This window comes from Oxyura jamaicensis, chromosome 5 (assembly GCF_011077185.1).
Source record: "Oxyura jamaicensis isolate SHBP4307 breed ruddy duck chromosome 5, BPBGC_Ojam_1.0, whole genome shotgun sequence".
Lineage (NCBI taxonomy): Eukaryota > Metazoa > Chordata > Aves > Anseriformes > Anatidae > Oxyura > Oxyura jamaicensis.
The window spans coordinates 12,698,457-12,721,398 of record NC_048897.1 but is presented as its reverse complement, the minus strand read 5'-3'; positions in this window follow the sequence as shown (position 1 = coordinate 12,721,398).

The following is a 22,942-nucleotide window of genomic DNA, read 5'->3' as shown; positions in this document are numbered from 1 at the left end:
TAGAATTCACCTTACTGAATTCTTTTCTACCTTTCTTCTTCTGTTTAGTGTTTTTCACACTTTTGTGAGTACCAATTTTTTGATTCCAGAAACTGTGATTTTATACCTGACATTTTTCTCATTTAGGCTGTTTTTAGATGCCTCTTGGTGAATTGTTCTTTTAATGAAAGTACTCAAAACATTCCATGACACTAAGATGTCAAAGTTCATCTCCAGCAGTGAATTTATGCCCGACTGGATAATTCTTATGCTGTTCCCCTAATGTTAAAACATCTTCTGACTTCCTTTATTTAAGTTAAATCCTATGAAATGCTCTCCTTTCCATCATAATTCATAGACACTTTATGTTTGTATGATAGGGTTCAAAGACAAATAATCAAGTTATTTACTCTTTGCCCAGAGAGGTTGTGGAGCCTCCCTCCTCTCTGTCTGCCTGTTTCCATTATGAGTGTTTAATTTGTCTTCCTTTTAAGGGACATCGACAAAGCTACCTAACTATCATAACCACTGCTATACCTCAAAACACACAAAATATAATTCCTAAAATAGACAACTCCTTCCCCTCTTGGCAGCAGTGCTGAGCTGCATATGTCTGCTCAGCTACTCAGTCTAGGTGCCTGGATGCCACCACAAGCCTTGTGTGAGACCAGGCTCAGTGGCTTGTGCAGCAAGAGGAATCTGAGTCCTGGTGTCCCAAATGCTAACCTGTCTTATGAGGTGAATGATTCTCAAAGATATACCTTACTTTATTGTATAAAAGAATATCAGTGTGTGAGAGAGGAAGAAAAAGACTAACTCTATATTTTACTCTCATCACACTTTGTCAGGGGTATGAAACAGAAACAATTCAGGGAGATTCTAGTCACAGTATACATGGTATACATATAGAAAAGTGATACAATTTTCAGCAGTCACTGGGAAGAAGACTTACTTCAGGATGCTCCATGACACCTGGGATTTGCATATGCACAGCAAAATGGAATTCAAGTTTTGGCTCCAAATCTCTTCCATGTGGCAAGTAAATATTTTTCCTTGTGAGTAGGTGCAGTTGCAGTTTGCTCTTATTTTTCGTGGATAGAGGGAGACAAAGTGAAAAAGTCTCTGTGTAAGAAAATTCAAACCCTAAAAGTAGGTTTTGTGGCAGGCAAGAGGCACCTACCCCTGCTTAGAACAGAAGTTTAGGAGCATAAATTGTACTCTTCTGTTTTATACCCAGAACATCTGCGACTCTTTTCACAGCCTCTTAGTTCTTATTCTGAGATCTAATCCTGTGTGAGAAGTTTGGCTTGCCAGATGTCCCCTTAAATCTGGCTATTCAGTGCTGATTTTACCCCACTTTACTACTTTTTTTTTTTTTTTTTTTTTTTTTTTTTTAAGGAAATAAGGAAATATATATTAGCACAGTCTGAGGTACTTTCAGAAAAAAAAAAAAAAAAAAAAAAAAAAAAAACACTCAACTCTTCATCTATACTCCTCTAGTACTCAGTAAATACAATGTAATTAAACATACCTACGTCAGAAAATAAAGAGTAAGGACTGTTCTGCATTTGATTTTTCCCAAAGGCACCCTTGGGGACTGTTATCATGGCTCAGCTGGTACACAGTAATTAAACTGTAAGAGTTTTATTGTATGCAAATCCTTAAAATGCATCCTAAATCTGACAGAAAGATCCTGAAAGAATGGTTTGTGTCAATATTTCTATACTACTTTCCTGCCTTCTCAATAATTCCACAATTAGAACCCGTTTTCTTCCTCAGTTCAGTACTGGTCTTATCACTCGCATTCTCCTTCACAGCTACAATATGTGATCTGAATTCTCCTCCTATTGTGAGACATGTCAGAATACGTGCCTGTCTGATTAACAATATCAGGTTTGTGTCTTCTTACAATTGAACATACTTGATTTTGAGGATGTAAGGGAATTCAGTTAGAGATGTCTTGTATAACCCTGTGAAGATTAATGTACACTTCTGAATCCCTGACTATTGGAGTTCCCAGTGGACAACAGGATGAGAAAAGTAGGATATTTTGACATGACATTATGTCCTAGTTTCACACTCCATGGTACATAGCAGTCATTCAGCTCTGAGAGAAGTTACTTGCAGGGATGATGAATATAGAATATCAGAAAACTAAATAAATAAATAAATAAAATATTAGAATGAAGTATCCCCAAGCTCTTACTAAAAAGTGCTATAGCTTGTCAATTGCATTATTTAGTCTCATGATTCTGTGTGATTCTGTGTGAAGGAGACTAGCACCTTGCATATATTTACTACCCTGCATGATTTGGAATGCCAAGTGTTTTCACCAAGTAGTTTTCACCTCCACCTAGTATGTAGACCTCCTGTAGGCAGTTGTATCCAGACCTCCTTCTTAACGTAGTTGTGCAATATGTCTCTTCTGTAATTCCTGACTTGCTTCATGATCACACATGGAGCTTGATTTGGAAGTAGTAAATGCAATGCTTACTTGTGTTATTTCTCTCAGATATCAGACTGTCTCTTTCACAATGTTCTGCTCCTTGTTTTCCTGGGCTTAAAGACTTTCAAAGTGGCTCTACTTCACTGCTGTTCTATATTGTCATAGTTTGTTTAACATCTTGGTTTGAGGTTCTCTCATTTCCATATCTAGAGCAGGCAGGAGAGGTTCCTTCTCAAAGTTGCTTTAATGATAAAAGGAATACCTTTGTAACAAATGAGGGGCATCTTCAGAAGGCAACAGAAATTCCAAAAATAACGAACTGTTGTGCAAGTTGTGTCAGATTTTGGGTCCACTCCTCTCAGCTTTCACCATTATATATTGGGGTCAGGATGTATTACATTATTTTAAGTGAAATTTCAGTATTGTAGAATAAACAGCATTTTTTGTGATAAGAAAGCTTTTTTTGAAAATATTAGAGAGGAGAGGATGAGATGAATGAAGAGGATTATGTTTCCAAAAAAGCCCTAAAAACACAATTTTTATGTGGTAGCACACTGGGGAGAAAAAAAAAAAAAAAAAAAAAAAAAAAAGAGAACCTTGGTTACAGAACAGAGAGCTCTGGAGTCTCTATCACACTACCAATATTGAGTTGTCAGAAAGCTGCTCTATTTTTTTCTTTCTTTACTTATTTATTTTTTCTTTCTGTAACACTTTTTAGCCTCCTGCAAAAAGAGAATAAAAGGAAGCAGCTCTGTCTAGACTTGGAAAAGTTCTTTAGTTTGCATATTGTGGAAATGCCTTCCCCAGTTAGTTACTGCCGTTTTATAACACTGCAGCATATGGGATCAAAGACTAGAACTGCCACCTCCTGTTTACAGTGGGCTGGAGCAGTCACAGAAGTGTCACAGCTGCTTTCTGCCTCAGTATGACTGGGAATAGGACTGATAATGGTAGGTTGCTACCAACAGGTTATTTATTTATTTATTTGCTTGTTTATTTGTTTGTTTCCTCTGCAATGTCAATGCATGTGTTGCTAAAATTTCGTATTCAGAAGGGAAAGTACATCTTTGCCTAATGTCAAATATTCTTGAATACACCTGAAATACCACTCACAAATATACATGAAATTCTATTGTTTCAGAGAGAATTTCAAAAGCTAAATCATAGTAAAACAGGAAATAAAAATTAAAAATAAACATTTATGTGTATTCGAGGTTTGCAATGTATGTTATGATGAGACAAGAACTGCAGTTAAACTTCACTGACACTATATTCCAGGGCTTGCATTTAGAAAGGGTACTTTTATAACTCTGCCATTATCAAATCTCTGTGAAAACAGTGAGTGGTCTTCATTTTGCAGTGACAGTATGGTGTTTAATATGGTGTTTCATCTGGCTGAAAATAATAATTTCTTTTAAGGTTGATTATTACTTTTTAAGGTGAAGTTACAAGGGGTCCAAAGGGTGTAAATTTGGGACGTTATTAAGAAAATTGGCATTTGGCAGCCCAAATTATAGTTTATGCTTCTTATTTCTCTTTCCAGCTCTGAGCAATTATTTTTATTATTATATTCACCAAATGGAGAAACAGAACAGAGAGACAAGAGAATGCAAACTTTAAGATTCCCTTCACTGAATGTGCCTGTAAATTCAGGTTCCACAGCAGGAAGATATGCATGGGCATTTAAAGATGTATTTCCAAAAGGAGAAAGAAACACAGAAGAGAAACTTGGGCACTCATCATGTTCTGATAACATGAACTCAGGTGAGTTTGTGTTATCAGAACTCAATAACAGAACTTTTTTCTGTGCCACTTCTGCATATACCCTAAACAATGCTATTCCCGGTCCTGCATGTGCACTATGCAAGAGCTAGGAATTACATCACTGCATGCACTCCATGTTTTTAGTTGGCTATCCAGGGGTTGATATCCATTACATGTTAAAAACAAAAGGATAAAGATGAAGCTGCCTGCTGCTTTCTTTCTTGCAGCGGCCTTGGAGGTAGGATAAGCTCAGAGAGCAAGATGCACATGGCATCATAGCACCAATAATTTTTTGACCTACATCACTGTAAAAGGTCCAGATCTGTTGGTGCATGCTTTCTGATTGCCATACTGAAAGGCTGACTTGCATGCTCAGGCATCAGTTTGAGGGCTCTGAGACTATAAGAACTTATGCTTGGAGACTTTGAAGATTTCTACATTCTGTACAAGTGCCTTTTATTTCTTTCATGGTCTTCTACATCCAAACAGTTCTGCTTATATTTTCAGTTCTGGAAGTTTCTGATTTAGTTATGATGGTGATTGTGCATCTATTTCTGCCCCAGAGCTTGAATATTAGGTGCAAAATAATTAATGTGCTTAAATTTTGATAAGATTTTTTTCCTTGGGTCTCACAGCACTTTATGATAAAATAAAGGAATGTGAACTATTAGGTATATTGCATAGTTTGGAACATTAAAAACAATGTATATTATTTTCAATACACTGATAAATACAGTTTCCGTAGAAATTTTACCAAATTTTAAATGTGTAGGTAGAAGTTTTTCCTTCTTACAGGTGAGGACCTGATCCACAAATCAGAGCAACTTATACAGTTCTTAGCAATTAAAAATCCCCAAATATTTCACGATAAGGATAAAATTAACATATAAGCTTTAAAATTATGCTGGATCAAAAGTTACATTTGAACTTCCTTTCTTTATATTTTTGTGTAAGAAAATGTACCTTACCTGTGTAAAACATTTGAGACTAAAAAGCACACATTTTCTTAAATGTTTTTTCTTTGTCTACATTGAGAGATCAGCAAGTAACTCAAATATCATCAATTTTCTCTCTGACCTTCTCTACAAAAAATGGAGAAAAGATTTTATATTTTAGATCTGCTAATATAATCAAGAAATGATGTCAGTAGAGAAAGGCAAGTAGAGTAATTCAAGAAAAAAATGGTATTTGACATCTCAGAACACGAATGGAACTCTGAAATGTGTCTCATACTTAAGTCCTAAAACTCTCAGCCCCATCCAGCTGAACTGTCATAACAAAAAGAAGTGATATAATAACTGCTACCCAGTTATACCTGTATCTTCTAATTAATACTTTTTTCTCACAGACACTGGCACTCACATTCATCTATTAAAATTCATCCATTAATATTCAGGCAGTACTTTTTAATCTTCTTCTTCAAACCTTAGTGTCCTTGTCTGTATTTGCTCAAAATAGAGGCCAAGAGGAACCATTTACTTCCTCTGTATTTACCAAAAGTTGTTATTAAGTCAAGTGTTCAAAGAACAATTGCTTCAAATCTTGCATCTGGCCTACTTCAAACAATTTCCTTGCACTTTTCTAACTACTACTTCTTGCCTTGTATATTGATTTTAAATATCTCCATCTAGTTCTTCTCTATGTGTAATTCTGTTTAATAGGGTGCTGTGTAGAAAGCAAAACACTCTGATAATTACAGGAGCACTCTAGAGTAAGGTTTTCTGCCTCAGGTCCCCATCTGGAAAAATTATTTGTCTTGGTAGCGACTCATCTTTCATTAAATCTTGAAAGCATTTTGCCATGGAACTGAAAAGCCCTAGTTTTTGAGGAAGGCAAGAATGTGTTCTTGCTGTGTAGTAGATTGATGATTACATTGCCATTTCTTTCCTCTTCTCTTCTAGCTGTAACCTGCAAAAAATGTATTTTAATAATGCTATCACTGAGGGGAAAGATATCCATGGAAATGTTAATAATGCATAAAAGCATTATTAATAAAATAAAATAAAATAAATTTTAATATTGTTCCTTAGGCAACACTCAGACATTCACCATAGGTTACCACCTACTAAGAAGGAAAATGTCTGCAAGTGCATGTAAATCTAGTTTGTGACATTTCTTTATACTCATGGAAAATAACCAGTTAATCTATCAGACTGTCTGGTAAAGTGTGCTCTTGTTTATACACCTAACTACTCACCTTCACATCTGACAAAAATAAACAAAAGAGAAAAAATAATTTCTAGCTTGGTTGCTTTCCTTATTCATAAATATGAATAAAGAAGTTACGCAATTTTTAACTGGTTCACCTGTGTTTTGGATTTCATTTTTCCTATCATAGAACAGAATTGTGAGGATGATGACTCTAAAATCCTTTCCCTTTGTTGATATTTATAAAGCACGGAGGGTGGGGGTTAAGCCCTGATGATTTTCAAAGGATTTTCTCATCAGCCAAGGGCAGGAGCTGAGCTCCAGAGGGACCTTGGGTTCATAGCTGTATTACCAATGAGTAATGCCTTGAAACCGCATCTAACTCTGCTGCACTTCAGATGTTTATGTGGTGCTGGTTTTAGTATCTTGATTAAAACTTAGCAGTTAACATAAAGTAACTCTCTTGTCACTATATATTTTCGACACTTTTACTATTTTTTTACCACTCCTCTTTATGATCAGAATAATAAATGCACCTCTATAGGCTTTTCCCTGCCATTTTATGCATCTGACTCCATCAATAAAACCTGCTGCGGCAAGACTAAAGCAATGTCTCAGGCAGTTAAATAAGCTGAATGACCATATTAAATCGATGTTTTTCAATATTTAAAACTAAAAGGTACATGTTAGACAAAACACAAGCAGTTGGCCTTTTTTTCTTTTAATTCAGTAAAAGACAAACAAGAAGGATTCTTCATTCCTCCACCTACAGCTAAATGTGGAATAAAGCAACTTAGGCAAACTTACTTTCAACAGAACATAATTATGATTATAATTACACCTAGATTTATTTAAGATTAGCCCTATTCATTCCTGGCATTTTCTTAGAGATTTGCAGACCTGTTAGCTTTTCCTCTTCTCTATTTTTTTTTCTTTTTTTTTTTTTTTTCCCACAGTGTAAAGTGATGATCAGGTTCAGTGTCTAATGAGGCAGCCACACTGAACATGTCGAGACAAAGAAATGGTTTCCCTAGCAACGAGGCCCATGCCAAAGCTCTCAGAACAGTTATTTCCCTGCATTAGGGTTCCTTTCTGTTTAGGAAGCCAGTTAGTTTGAGTATGCAGGCAATGCCTGGCAAGATTCACAGAGATTATAACTTTTTAATATACATAATAAAATACATCTAACACTATGCCTTCTGATTAAACTAAAATGTGGGGAGCTGGCATGTTTTGTCATTTTTATGTCTTGATTTACACAAGTTTAAAACAGCTACTACAAGATCATTACATGTGTCTAAGGTTATTAAATATACTACCTGTATCTCTTTAAAACTGAACAGATCTCAACAAAATTTGTTGGAGTTTACTCAATTCTGAGCTATATTCCTGCTGTCTTTAGAATAAGTACCGGCCTAGGTCTTAGTTCTGAAATACAAATGAATTTCAGTGCATAGAGGTGTGACTAAAGATTTTGAATCATATAGAATATAATTTGGGTTTAAATCTGTGTTTAAATTCAGAGAAATACTACTGCAATCAAGTATTGAAATATTAACCATTTTTTGCTATTTTGAGTAAAAAGTAATTAAAGTAATGCTTATTTTAATTAATTTAAATCTTTGTTTCCTTGGAACGATTTGAAATCTATGAACTTTCTATGAGAAAATCTTGTAGGGTCAGATCAAGAGACGAGCACGTCCACATCCTTACGCTTTCCAGAGCAGGCTAGTACATCATCCATGCTGACCAGTCCCAAGTTTGGTCAGCATCCTGAAGTTGTTCATGCAGCTATTCAGCTCAGCTGAGACCTGCTCTGGGAAGTGTTTCCAAAGTGCACCTAATCACATACGTTAAAAATATACCTGCAATTTTCATTTTAGGACAGAGATATTAATCTCATGTCCAAGACACTCACTAGGGATTTTAAAAGTGTATATTTAATTGCATGTTCTTCAAGAGAGAATTCAAATCAGCTACCCTCCTTTCTATCTCCCCCCTTCATCCCTTCTTCTCTTCTGTCCTTCTTCCCTACTAACCGCAATTCATTGTATACAGCATTGTATGGAGGGATGGTCAGCATGTGTCTGAATATTTTAAGGCAATAACAAGGATTGTTTCTGGATAAGTACTGCAGCCAATAGATTTTTACTGCAGTCATCAGCTACTATCAGTAGCTGAACTTTTAAATCATTAATCCAGTTCATTTTTTTGAAAGAAAGATCCTGAGCATTTTAAAGCTCTTCAAGTGAAAATTCAGGCATTAGGTTCCCAAGAGGACAAAACCTCCTTGCAGCCTCGAGTAAAGAATTTAAAAGGCAGAATTTAATATCAGTCTCTTCATTATTCACTATTGATGATCTGTAGGAAGCTATGTAAAGAGTGTCTATGCATACTGAGTAGAGTCCTGCACGTTTAGAGAGGACCCTAGGCAGGTGCTTCCACTGGGATCTTAAACTGATGGCGTACTAACTCCCCCTGTGTGCAAGATAGGAAACAAGGTTTTCTGATTGCCTATAATTATTAGGAGCCTAAAAAACAGACTTTGCAGAGTACCTTGGATATGGTTTGTACATGCTAACTAAATCACTTGTCACAAGTTCAGTTGGGACTGATAGGGCCAGGAAGATATTGCAACTCTCCTTTATATCCTATCTCAAATTCAATTTCACTGTTATATGTAAAGCCAAGCTAGTTGCAAAATAGTAAGGATCTGAGGAAGAGAAATAAAAATGAGAACTAGGAAATAAATAAAAAAGTGAAATTTTGCTTTGAACTAGTAACGATGATATTCTCATTTTCCCCCCCATGAAAATTGCAAAGGAAAATCATTTCGGCTTTGTAAGACCACAATGATTGCTTCAGACACAAAATGAATCAGGCCTCTTGTTGGATTATGTGGGTGGTATTTCTACTCTTCCCTAGTGTGATAATTCACAGCCTGCAGCTGTGGCATGCAAACTTAAATATTTTCTTTTTCTGTTTGGCTTTAAAAGAAAGGACCTGCATTCATTTGCTGTTTTTTTAAGAAAAGATAGAAAAAGTTGGAGGCCCATTAAAGACTGGTAGTTTGAAACAGAGAAGTCATAAAACAAAACAGTGTAAACTCAAAGTGAATTTGTTTGTCTTGACAACAGAATATTTCTATTGTAGTCATAGTCTACTATGGGACACTGAAGAAAAATATGTGTGCTTGCTCAGATTTATAAATAATAAGATAATGGTTGTAAACAACACGAAGTCCCTTTTGCACTGTCATAAAGAACACTTTTTTCTTTTTTTTAAAAAAAAATCTATTTACTTACCTGTTTTTAAATACTCAAATTTTCTCTCTGTACAGAGAATTTTTTGATATTATTAATACCTATTAAAACATATTTCTAGGATTCTGTGTGCAATTTGAATGAATCAGATAAAATATAAACCTTAAACTTGCTATTCTGTATCATTACAATCACTTTACAAATTCCCAGCTGAACTTTACTTCCAAATACATTTTTATTAGTCTAGAAGTGTCTTTTCACAATTAAAAACAACAACAAAAACCCTCTTGAATTAAATGTTTCTTTGCTTGCTGCTACAACATAAAGTTGATCTTCCATGGCATGTTTCTTAAAAGCTGCTCTAAAAAGTTTTTCCATACCCTGTAAATTATTTTCTTTCCCTAATGGCTTGTTGTATTGTTTGCCAGTACAATGACTAGTACAGCACTATTAACACTTAAGCTAATTAAGGTTTTAAGAAAACACTGGTTACGTTGTTCTCATTAAGAGACTTTAAAAAAAAAAAAAAATGCTATTCAGATGTATGAAGAAATAAGAAGATTGCTTTTAAATCTCAAGAAATGAATGTAAGTGTTCATATTCTGGTACATTAACAGTTTGTTCCAGTACATTGATATTTTATGTGGAAATCCTACTCTGCAATTAATATGCCTGATGCAAATTGAAAAACCCATAATCCATCCTTTGTTGGAATGTAAGAGCATATTATTATTGAGGAGCTACAGGATACCAGAACCATTTTTTAAAGTTGAATGCTCATTACCTTAAATCTGCCTATAAAATGGTTTTCTTCAGACTAGGTAATACATAACTGAATATATCATGATACACATGAAATTGTAATAAATAATAATAATAACAACAACAATAACAATACTAGCGTGTTTCACCTCTACAGAGCTATTTATGTATTCTAGCATTAGAAATGAAAATTAGCTAGAAAGTAAACATGAAATAGTAATGAAATACTTGACTATTCCGGCTCTCAGGAGATATCAGGGTAGTCAATTCAGTTAACTCTGAAAATCAGGTGATTGTTATTACCTTGCTAGTAGTTTACCAACTCTACTGAAGAAAACAAACCCAGTTTTGTAAATATCAGTTAATAATTTTGTAAGTGTAAATTAAGTATGTCACAGGTAGTTACTGCCTTCTGGAGACATTTTTAGCTGCGGTGATTTTTTGGGCAATCATTGATAGTGAAGTACCTTTTCCTGATAAGATGTGAAATGTTTATTATGAAGGAGCAGAGTTCTGTGGCTGTTAAAGACACAACTCTCCTATGGGTAAAAGCAAGAAAGATTTGTACATTTTAGTGGTTTGTCATTTTATTGATCTTCTGGGTCAAGTCCTCTCAAAGGGCTTATCAGAGCCAAAATAGATGGATATCATTGGAGATGTCATTTCCTGACCCTTTTTTCAGAAAACTTTTTCTTTCATGCTGACAATAATGTGAAGAAAAAGGTTTTCAGGAGACTTTCAAATATTAGATGCAGATCTGAATGTAAAATTGCTTTCTGATTCAGGTAAAAAAAAAGAAAATATCATTGAAAAGTTTGAGTTATTTAACTGAATAGTTAGATATGTTAGACTTGTGCAGAGCTTTTTCACAAACTCTGGCATACACAGTTGGAAATTTCATTTACCTTTGAAGTTTTCTCTCTCTCTCTCTCTCTCTTTTTTTTTTTTTTTTTTTTTTTTTTTTTTTTCCCAGTTGCAGTCTGTCTGCACATTAGAAAGAGTCATGTTGCAAGAGTCAGGTTGTCATATCTGGCCATAGTGCGAAGTTCTGAGTCTCAATGCACTCTATGTGAGTTTGGAAAGAGACTCTGACTTTCTAAAATATTTTTCCTTCTGAAGTCTGCAAGCTGCAACTTTTCCTTAGGAAAAATGCATCTATGGGAAGTATATGAACTGCAGGCTTGTTATTAACTACAGTATTTTCTCTGACCCGGCTTAGTCTTCCCATTTGTTGTTATTTTTTCTCTGAGTAAGGAATGGGTTGCTGCTCTAGCAATTTTCTTATTAACAGTGATGACAACATCTCATTGTATTTTACTCTTTCAGAAATTGAGACAAATCCCCACAAGGTTTACTAAATGAAGGTATTAATTGTCTATCACATTGATTTGCACAAAGTGAAGGTGTAGTCCAGAAAATCTGAGGATATTTTTTGTTTGTTTTTCAATTCTCTTCAGATTCATTGTAAGAGGTAGAAGTAGAGGAATTGTTTTTGAATGAAGAATCACTTATGTTCTGCAAAAGCTTGCTCTTGTGTATCACTTAAAGACCAGTTGCTACATTGAAAATAGTAGAAATTGCTCTGTTTATTGAACTTACATTTTATCAAGTTGGTTCTTTGTTAATAAAATATTTGTGTGGTTTATTGTTCCATGTGCATTTGTTACTTATTCTTTGAATGAGGGGCAAAAATAAATTGAATTTAGTAAAGGCACAATTTGTAGTGACGTGGAAATTGGGAAGGAAAATATAGTTACAAACAGAATATTACTCCTCCCTATAAATAATCACAAGGTAAACTCTGAATAAAACCAGCAAACTGGATTCCACAAAGGTTTTAATAAGGTTGATTTTTAAAGGTCTAGATTTGTTCTTGCTTATAGATGTGTTTTTTTCCTAATATGCAATGAAGATAGTAATAATAATAATAACTAAACCTTAAAGAAAAATCCATTGATATATTATCACATTTTTAAAGCTTACTGATTTTGAAGTTGTCATAAGGCCTTCAAAGATTTCTTGGTTTCACAAAATATGTTCTCTTGATTCTTGCTCAGGAAAAAGAAGTCACTGACTTTTGTATCCAAGAAGAAACAAATCCACAGCTAAATATGCATTGTTGTCACTCAGCAATACTATTTCACAACTAGTGTTAAGTTTTCTATTCAAGTTTTCATCTCCTTAGTTTTTACTCTTTCTCTATAAATGTTGCTGACGAATTTTGATTCATCCTTAATCTCTTAACTTTCCTTCTTTGATAGGTTCATTACATTTCTTTTCTGTCAAGAAAACAATAAAGTTACATTAAAAGAAGCACTTCCTTCTGTTACAGCTAGACAAGAAGGTTTTTGTTTGTTTGTTTATATTTGATATTTGCAAAAACATATAAAAAGGAAAAAAATCCATAGAAAATCTTATCTTTCCCCATTTACTGTTATATATATATACATTTAAAAAAATCTAGCAAGAAATCTATTATTTTTTTTCCTAATTGTCATAGTGTAATCAAACTACTGCCCCTTGATGTCTTAATCTCTCTGTAACAACTTCAGGACCATAAATCACCTCTGCTGCTTCTTGCCTTGCAGGTTTTCTCTTTACTTGTTCGAACTGTTTATTGCTGAGGCAAATGAAGGGAGACAGGTTTTGGACATAGAGCATGGTCTAATGATTGACATCAGTACTACTGCATGCATATTTCTATGAAATACATACTGCAGTAGAATGTCAGAATGCAACTCTGCTACTTTTTCTTTGATGTTGCGGCAACAAGTTTACACTATATATCAAATCAGCGTTTTGTACAGAACGCAGAGACCATATTTTGAAAATGTTTATCCTATCACCACTTACTCAATTTCAAGTGAATATCTCAAGTAACGTAGCTTTTCAGAAAGATTCTGATTACCATAATATTATTTAAACCTTTAGCAAGCAAATAGAGTAGTTTAGAAACTTCTGCGATTCTTCAAAGATCAGTAAATGTCTATGATGCCCTGGTGCATGCCTAAAGGCTTCTGGCTTGAAGTCCTCAATAGAAGATGTCACCTTGAAGGTAACATTTTGCGTTACCAGTTCCTAAGCATGTTATCTCAATGGACAAACAGCACCTTCCCGATCTTGTACTGGAATGCTGAATACTGCACAGTTCATACTGTGATTTTAGGTATTTCCACAGATGTGGGAAATTAACACCTAAAATATTACACACCCTGAAAAATTCTTTAAAGCCAGACAAAGATTTAGGTATCAGAAAATAAATAGTACATAGTGATACCTCTACACAATCTAGAGACACCATGTTTCTGCTTGCACTTTAGAGCCCAAAGAGATTTTGCTTTCTGATTCGTGCAGCAAAAACAGCTGGGATACTGCCTGAGCTCATGAAAGCAAAGTCTTCCTTCAGAGGATTGCTCTCTGAGCAGTTCTCCCTTTCTGGGGATACATGCAGCTTTCAGAAACCAGAATCTTACTGAGACCCTAGTCAGACTTCAGTCTATCTTTCTTAAGGATGTCAGGAGGTAGCTTTTAATCTTCTTCTTTCTATAGAAATGTAAAATGGCTGACAAGAAATATTACTGCCATTTGGATATTGCAGTGCTATCATAAGCCTTATCTGTAAGCAGAACATGCAAACCATTGCTCCAGTACTTGCCTATAAACAAATAGTTCATCCTCCCCTGCTTGATTGCTTTATACTTTGAAATCAGTATTTTTTATAAACAACCAAAAATAACATCATCTTACAGGAAAACATAGTTCATGCCTAGCTTTTGGTCAAAATAAGACATCACAAGAGCAAAACTTTGAGGTCATAAAGGAGGTGACTTTGAAGGGTCCTGTTGCAGTCACCTACAAAAAGATGCTAAAATTCTATGAAAATTTTGTCAAATATATTTGAACTTTTAAGACTATATTTTAAAACTCATGATATTGATTTCTATAGCAATTCCTTTCTTACTCTGTTGGAGCTGGAATTGCATTAGATTATGGAGTTTTTCCATTATTCCTGTATCTCAAGCTATGTAGGTGCATGAACTTTAAGTATATATATATATTAAGAATAGCCAATGCCAATCTAAGAGAAAGCTTTCCTTTTCCCTGACTGCTACATTCTGCTGCTTTTGGCATGAGTTCTACTGGAGAATATTGCCATCTTGAGCTTAGAATGGAAAAGTCTCACCCCCACATCCTCTTGGGGACATGCTCATGACTGAGCAATGTCTAACAGGTACAACTTTCCTTTTTATTTAGTTTGAATTTAGAAGAATACAAATCAATTTGGGAAAAAATAGATTTTACAGTCTTTATTATCCTCCCCCCAGATGACTTTATTGAGTAGCATTTTCTTGTCGGGTTCTATAATTTGACATAGCATGGAACACTACCATTGCTTACACACTGGCATCAACTGCAGTCCCTATGAGAGATATCAGGTTGTCACAGACAAAGCAGCTAGAGAGACAAAGTGATCAGCACACTGTAAGACAGACAGCCACATACTTAAGGATGAACACCACTGGTGGCAACAGGTTAATAATATTTGGAGTGGCTGTGACAGCTGACAGAATGGCACCTATGAATTTTTTTTCACACTAAATAAATTCTCAAAGAATGAACCTGAGTACTAGCAGTAGTCATAGCAAAAATGAGGACACAACTTGAAAGAATGAGATATAATTTTAAATTAGAGTTTTATATGCAATTTAGCCTTCTTTGAAGGTAACTATATGCTATTTGTAATTTGGACTCTTCTTTTTAACAGCTTTATTCCTTCTCTTTTCACTCCCTACCAGGTCGATCTCTCTCTCTCTTTATCTCCTCCCCCCCTTCACTCTCTCCAATCATTTCACTTTCTCCCTCCCCCCCTTCATTCTCTCTCTCTTCCTCTCTTCACTTTCTCTCTCCCCCTTTCAGTCTCTCCCCAGCACCTTTACTCTCTCTCGCTCACCTTCACTCTCTCTCTCCTTTTCACTCTCTCTCCCTCCTTCTCTCTTTCCCCCTTTCCCTACCTCTCTCTCTCTTTATTCTCTCCACTCTCACTGCACATGCTCCACTTTCTTCCTTTTTCACCATCCCACTTCAAAGTTGCCTGTTAGACAAAGTTATTAAAATAAGTTAGCACTTTCCTTCACAGAATTGCAAAATTCTTTGGGCAGAAGCAGTCTAGGTATTGTTGCATTTTTTTTATTTTATTTTTTTTTCTTTAAGATACCCTATGCCTGTTACTGCTGGAAATGCCTGATATAAAGGCAGTGACCCACAGTTGTCAAGGGAGGCCACATGATTTATTGTCCCCAAACCACAGAGGGATTCTCAGTCTTAGTCTGAAGTCTATTAATCTATTACATGATTTTACATCTATGGTCCCAAGTGAAATCAGCTCATTTAAATGAAAGAAAATTCCTTACTTTACACAGTCATGTTTTCTGATGATTTATTTTAATAATTCCTTAGTTTTAAAACTCCATGTAACTCCAAACATTTTTGGGGGTGGTGGTGTGGACTTGAAGTATTTTTTATTTAACTATGAAGAGCAAGCCATTTTCAAGTCTCTGAATTCTGAATTTATATCATATTTGTTTGATAGTTGAACTGATTTTCTTTGCTTTCTTTTGTGTGTGTGTGTGTTTGTTCTTTGCTGTAGTCCTGCGATCTACAGAAGTTAGTGAAAGAGAGGACTTGAGGCCAGATATTTAATTTCAGCTGAGCAGTGCTTGGGTGTCTGTCAATCACTGGGGAAGCTGTGAAGCAAGAATTATGATGAAGACTGGCTCAGACCAGCTTAGTCTTACCTCATAAGACAGATACTCTGATCCCTCAATCATCTTTGTGGCTCTACACTGGACCCCCTCTAGAAGTTCTGCATCCCTCTTGCACTGGGGAGCCAAGAACTGCACACAGTATTCCAGCTGTGGCATCTGAGTAGAGGGGGAGAATCACTTCTCTTGACCTGCTGTCCACACTCCTCCTGATGCAGGCTAGGATCCCATTGGCCTTCTTGGCTGCAAGGGCACACTGCTGGCTCATGGTTAACTTGTTGTCCACCATGACCCCAGGTCCCTCTCCACAGAGCTGCCCTTCAGCAGGTCAGCCCCCAACCTGTACTGGTGCCTGGGGTTGTTCCTCCCCAGGTGCACTTGCCCTTGTTGAACCTCATGAGGTTCCTCTCTGCCCGACTCTCCAGAATGTCCAGGTCCCTCTGAATAGCCACACAGGCCTCTGGTGTGTCAGCCACTTTGCCAAGCTTTTTACCGTCCGCAAACTTGTTGAGGGTGCACTCTGTCCCTTCATCCAGGTCACTGATGAATAAACTGGACCCAGTACAAACCCCTAGGGGACACCACTAGCCACAGGTCTCCAGCTAGATGGCACCATTGAGTAAAACCCTCTGAAACCACCTGTTTTCTCGATTATATGAAGGTTTTAAACATTACTGATTTGCCAGGAATTTTGGACTACCTATTGGGCTGAATAGCTTTTATTTGTAAAAGATGATATTATTAATAACATTTTAAAAATAATTTCTATATATATCACATATTTTTTTATAAATTTAGACAAAGATAATTTACATAAGGACATCTGTGTACGTATTGACTTTGAAGAGTCAAAAAAAGTTATGTCACACTTCCATTAGGAAACTGCAGTTGTGACATATAGCAAAAGGCTTTATGATTGTGATGTTGGTTTCAATGAAGGAAATCAAACCACAGAATCATAGAATCATAAAATATCCCGTGTTGGAAGGGACCTATGAGGATCATCGCGTCCAACTCCTCGCACCACACAGATCTACCGAGAAATTCAGACCTTATGACTAAGTACACAGTCAAAATGCTTCTTAAACTCTGACAGGCTTGGTGCCATGACTATGTCCCTGGGGAGCCCGTTCCAGTGTGCGACCACCCTCTCAGTGAAGAACCTCTTCCTGATATCCAGCCCAAACCTCCCCTGTCACAGCTTAGGTTCTTGCTATCATTGGTAGGACATTCCGAAGACTAGAAGGATAATTGTGAATTTAAAAAAAAAAAAAAAAAAAAGTGAAATATCAAAAAGTGAAATATAAATTCTTCTGATCTAAACCAAGAACTATTACACAGATATCCACAGAAGACTTCCAGTAGGTAAATGTTAGTTTCTTCAGTCTTTCTAGCTGCACACAGTTTCTCTTCCTTTAAAATTAATTTTACAGCAGAGTACAATGCCTAAAAATTCCCTGGGGATTTCAGCTAACTGAAAAAGGAGAGCTGTTGAAGTACTGTGTACAAGATGTACTTTTCACTATTCAGATACAAGCATCTGAGAGACACTACCCAATCATTTCAGTGATTGGTATGTGTTCTTTATGGTAGAGAATGGGCTGAACTACACTTTAACCCAAACACTCTTTAAACTGGCACTGTGCAAAATCTACTGCTAAACCAAAGACTTATACTTGACAATTAGGTTCACCTTTAACCTCTGTGTGTTTGCAGAGGGATTGTCTGATGGTCAAAATGTCCTCATGTTTCCTATCTGAACTATTCAGATCGTTGTAATGTAAATCTCTTATCTAAAAATATTATGTTTTATGCTTTTACTTGTTGATTCCTTTTGAGTTTTGGGAAGTGTGTTTAAGGAGTTTCATCTATGTTTAATTTGCTTCATATATGATACCCTCCTGGTCCTCCCCACACTGTGCATTCTCCAACAGGTCATATATAACAGGATACATAAAGGGATTATGATTGTGAAAGCTTCACTAAACCAGAATAAGCATAGTCTTCTGACAAAAAAAAAAAAAAAAAAAAAAAAATGCTGAAGGGAGATAACTTTTCAGGCTTTTGCTAGTTTGGGGGATTCTTATAATTCTTATAATGACAATAATTCCAAGCCAACCCTGATGTACAAACATGCTTATTCTGATGGAAGACTTTGTAATGGATAAGTTGTCTTTTCAGATATATTTTTCATGCTACCACCCCTATGACAACATGCAGCTTCAATGTAGATTAAGTGTGTGCCAGCTGCTTTTTTTTTTTTTTCTCTCAGCTCTCCATTACATAATCTCTGCTTTATTAACAAGACCACATTACTCACAACAGTAAAAACAAAACCAAACAAAAACATTTCCTTGCATATTTAAATAGGATTGTTTTTATTTTGTTGACATCAAATCCTTAGCCTCTTACAAATTTTCATACTATTGTATTTATCATGATTTTACAGAATTCTGAATGTTTCCTGTATAACTGTATGACAATTACTAACAAATATGGAAACATAAAGCAACATACAAACACAGACTGTTATTTCTGGTTTTGACTTATTTACAACAAACCTGCAGTAAACACACATCTTCATAATTCACGGAATGTTAAGCCAAAGTCATCAATATGAGTGAACAAATCCATGTTTTGAAGCCTATGTTTTGTCTGATACTCTAAGGTGGATATGCAGAAGATCATTATGTATTCTTCACCACAGGTCAGTTGCTTAGCTACCGGAGAAGTAGAGAACTACTAATTGAAAGTATTCAGTATTGCTGGCAATATTTGCTGCAGGACAGAGGTCTTGAAAACAGTCAGGTATAAATGATGTAGAAGGAGAGAAGAAAGAAAAGCCTGTACAACTCCATGTTGCTAAAATAACAAATGTCTTTCTTCAGTACTGATGTACAGATTCTCATCAGTAAAATGCTATTGATTCTGATGATCAGTCATTAAATGATCCTGTGATTAATTTAGTAGATGTAGAGATTAGTTATTTCCAGCAAATTAATATACTGTGTTTATATTTTAAATGTAATTATTGTTCAAACTGCTGGAGTAATAGCTAATATAGCTCCAACACATTTCCAAGTGTTTAATTATCATCGGGAATCTCTAGATAATAGGTACACCTATTAAAAGGAAAAAAAAAAAAAAAAAAAAAAAAGGACTGGACAGAATATCATCCTCTCACAAGATTCCTAAAACTCTTGCATAAAAATGAGAATTCTTTTTTTTTTTTTTTTTTTTTTTACTTTTTCCTTTTAATCTAATTATTCTTTATTATATCTTAGGTGTGTGATTGAATCAAATGTAAGTAAGTCACTATTTCTAATCGCATCATTCATGGTACATTTGAAAAACAAACAAACAAATAAAAATACTTTTTGTTTAAGTTATACAGTTATCCATTACAGAGTAAGTCTAGGACTGACTGTCTCTTTGATGTCTTTGTAAAATGTCCCAAAACCTGTTTACCAGGGAAAGTAACAAGTGCAGCTTGTTGTAGACAATTTCAGCTCACAAAACTGTATATTCTAAATAAGACACTCAGATGGATATGCATATATTTATGACTGCATTGTCTTGCAGTGAAGAATAGGACAGTAAGGCAGTTTGCTTTGCCTTTTGTAGAACTAAAACATGATCTGCAGGGAACATGGCACAAAAGATCACCTGAAATACAGACATGTTCAGTATATCAGGGCCTCCTTAATTCTTACCTATGAATTCAACCTTGTACTAAATTTCCTCAGACAAAAGAAATGTTCTCCTTCTGTAAAAGTTATAGTTCTACAAATGCTAAGACATCACTAGGTAGTCTCAGCTGACAGATGACTTCCCAAGGCCTAGTATTGCTGTCAATGTTACTGCTTGTTTTTTATCCCATGGGATGCAGTTTCTGTTGTATTTAAGCCCTGCCCATTAAGCCCGGGTTTTCTTTTCTCTGTTTTACACCTTCAACTCCAAATTACCTGTTCCTCAGAGAGATTAGATTTAACTTCATAGATGTAGCTAGAAATGTTAACATTGTAGTTCTTATAGAAAAAAATTATTGTCTATTTCATCTGTCTTATATTTAGTACAGGTTCAGAAATCCTTATCTGGTCTGTAGGACTCATCTTCCTCCAGAACAGAAAGTGGGATGGAAAATATTTGTTCATCCCAGCACTGTTGCCTGCCTCCTGACACTTTCCTGCCCGCTATCCCTGCCACGATGACCACTGTTCCTTTGTAGCCTCCCTCCCTCAAAGGAGGGGGGAGAAGAGAGGAAGGCTCTGAAAGAGACATCCTATCTGTCACTGTCACAATCCACTTGGCAAGAAGCTGTGCCTTGCATTCCAGAATGCTATGCCATACAGAAAGTAAAGAGAAGACAGCAATCATTAATATGTCCCTGTCTAAGATCAAATCTAACACCTCTCTAAACTGACTTTTTAAGGCTAATATCCGAAATAACTCTCTTACCTCCCTAGCGATAGCAAAATTTCCTTATAACACATTATGTCTTCACTGCTCCTTTTGGGTAAAATTCATCCTCTTTCCTTTGACAGGTGCTATTCTTGCCTTGTCGTCTGTTTGAAATGCCCTGAAATATATATTGACAATTCAGGGGTCAATGAAGATTTGGTCACATTTTTTTGTGTTCCTCTTTGATGTAAATAATAAAACTCCTAACATAGAAAATATGAGTGTTTCTGTAAATAATGTTCTATGTTTGGGAAATAATCAGGTGATGACTGAAGGAAAAATACTTTTCATTCCATCAGCTATTAAGCAGGATGTTAGACAACAACTAATAAAGTTGCACATTTAAAATCAGAAAGTATAGATGATTTGTAAACAATAATTGGAAAAGGCTAAGCTGATGAAGTCTCTCATTAATATTCAATTTCAACAATTCTGAATGTTACCAAAGACTGTTAAGAAACTGTCACTGCACACTTGGTTTAACAGAGTAAAAACAATGGCCCAAATAATTATAGATTTTTCAGTCTGACCATTCTCACAGATTAAATAGCAAAAATACTGATGCAAGATTAATTGAAGAGATTTAAAGAAAGCTAAAGTAATTAATGACAGTTAACAACTTTTTAGCAAACAGAGCTCTTTGAATGCTTGGATGTATGAACAAGAATGGGGTAATACAGTATCTGTATATGTCACTGGACTACTGTGTCCTCTTGACAACTCAAGCTGCACAGTGATAAATTTAAAGGCAAAACAAAACAAAACACAAGTATACAAACAACAACAACAACAAACAGTAGAGTTCAGTTGGTGAGGTTCCAGATAGCTGAAAAGGAAATGACTGTTAGGTGGAAAAAAATATAGTAATAGAGTGACTTAAGTCTGGTTGTGGAATTTCAAAAATAGAACTAGAAATAAAACATGCATTTTAAATGTCAGGATTTCAATGTATATAGTTGGCTTTAAAATCAAAAATAAGATCAGACCATTTGATCAGGTTCTACTTTTACAAATTACAAAACTAAATCTGCCCCTTTCATTCTCACAAGTAAAACTGCAGTAAGAGCCAGAAATGAACCCATACAGCAAAGTCCAATAGCACCCTGGAGTGCATTATCAAGGGAATCACCAGCAAACAAGTTATGGGAGGTTATCCTTCCTCTTCTACTCATCGCTGCTGAGATACATCTGGAGTACTATGTCTAGTGCTGGATTCCACAGTATGAGAGACACAAACATATGCAAGTGAGTCCAGCAAATGACCACTAACATAAATCAAGGCTTGGGGCATCCAACAAACTAGGAGAAGCTGAGGGAGCTTGGACTTTTTAGCATGGGAAGAGAATAGTCGGGGGGGGGGGGGGGGTTCTTATCAAGGTGTGTAAATACCCAGTGGGAGGGAATAGGGAAGAAAGAGACAGATTATTCCTAGTAGTGTTTACTGAAAAGAGACGGTGTACATAAACTAAAATATAGTGAATGTCATTTAAACAGGAAAAGTTGTGATCACTGTAAGATGATTGAACACTGAACAACATTGAATGTTGCACAGTTTGTGGAATCTCCATCCTTGGAGACAGTGCCCAACTGGACACATTCCTGAATAACCTGCTCTGGTTACTTTTACTTTGAGCAGAGGGATTAGACAAGATAGCCTCTATCTAGATGTCCCTTCCAATCTTAAATATTCTTTGATTCTATGATACAATAGCTTTTGTTCATAACCAAAAGAGGAGACAGTTTTGTTTCTGATGTTTACTAAAAGAAACTGTGACCAGAGGTTTGAGATGACGCTTCCCACAATTCTTTGTTATTAGATATTGAAATACTTTTAGATGTTGAAGTTAACCTATAAATTGTTAAAATAAGTTATGGACAATTATGAACTTTCCCTTTTTTCCCTTTCATTGTCCAGCTCCTTTGTACATATTACCAATACATTTTACTCTCTCTCTTTATACAAACAGACTTATCATACAATAACAGAAAATTTGAGGTACTCTCAAATTTGCTGTGAGTTTTACTGATATTTTTCTTTGTCAGTTTTCATGGTATGATCCCTGTTTTTGACAAATAGGTACAAAAATGAGATGCCTAAATGGTATGCACTAAATCATACATCTCAAGGTTTCAGTATCCTACATGCTCAACAATATATCAGAGCTGGGAGGTATTTCTCTAACTTCACATTTAGAGAATGTTGAAGAATGTTTAGAGAAATTGAAGTTTTACAGTAAAAAAAAAAAAAAAAAAAAAAAAAAAAAATAAATTATTGTAAAATAATTTATAATGAAAATATTTTCAGTGTTTTCCTTTCCAGGAATTTTCAGACTTTTACCTTTTTTCAGTTCCTTCCT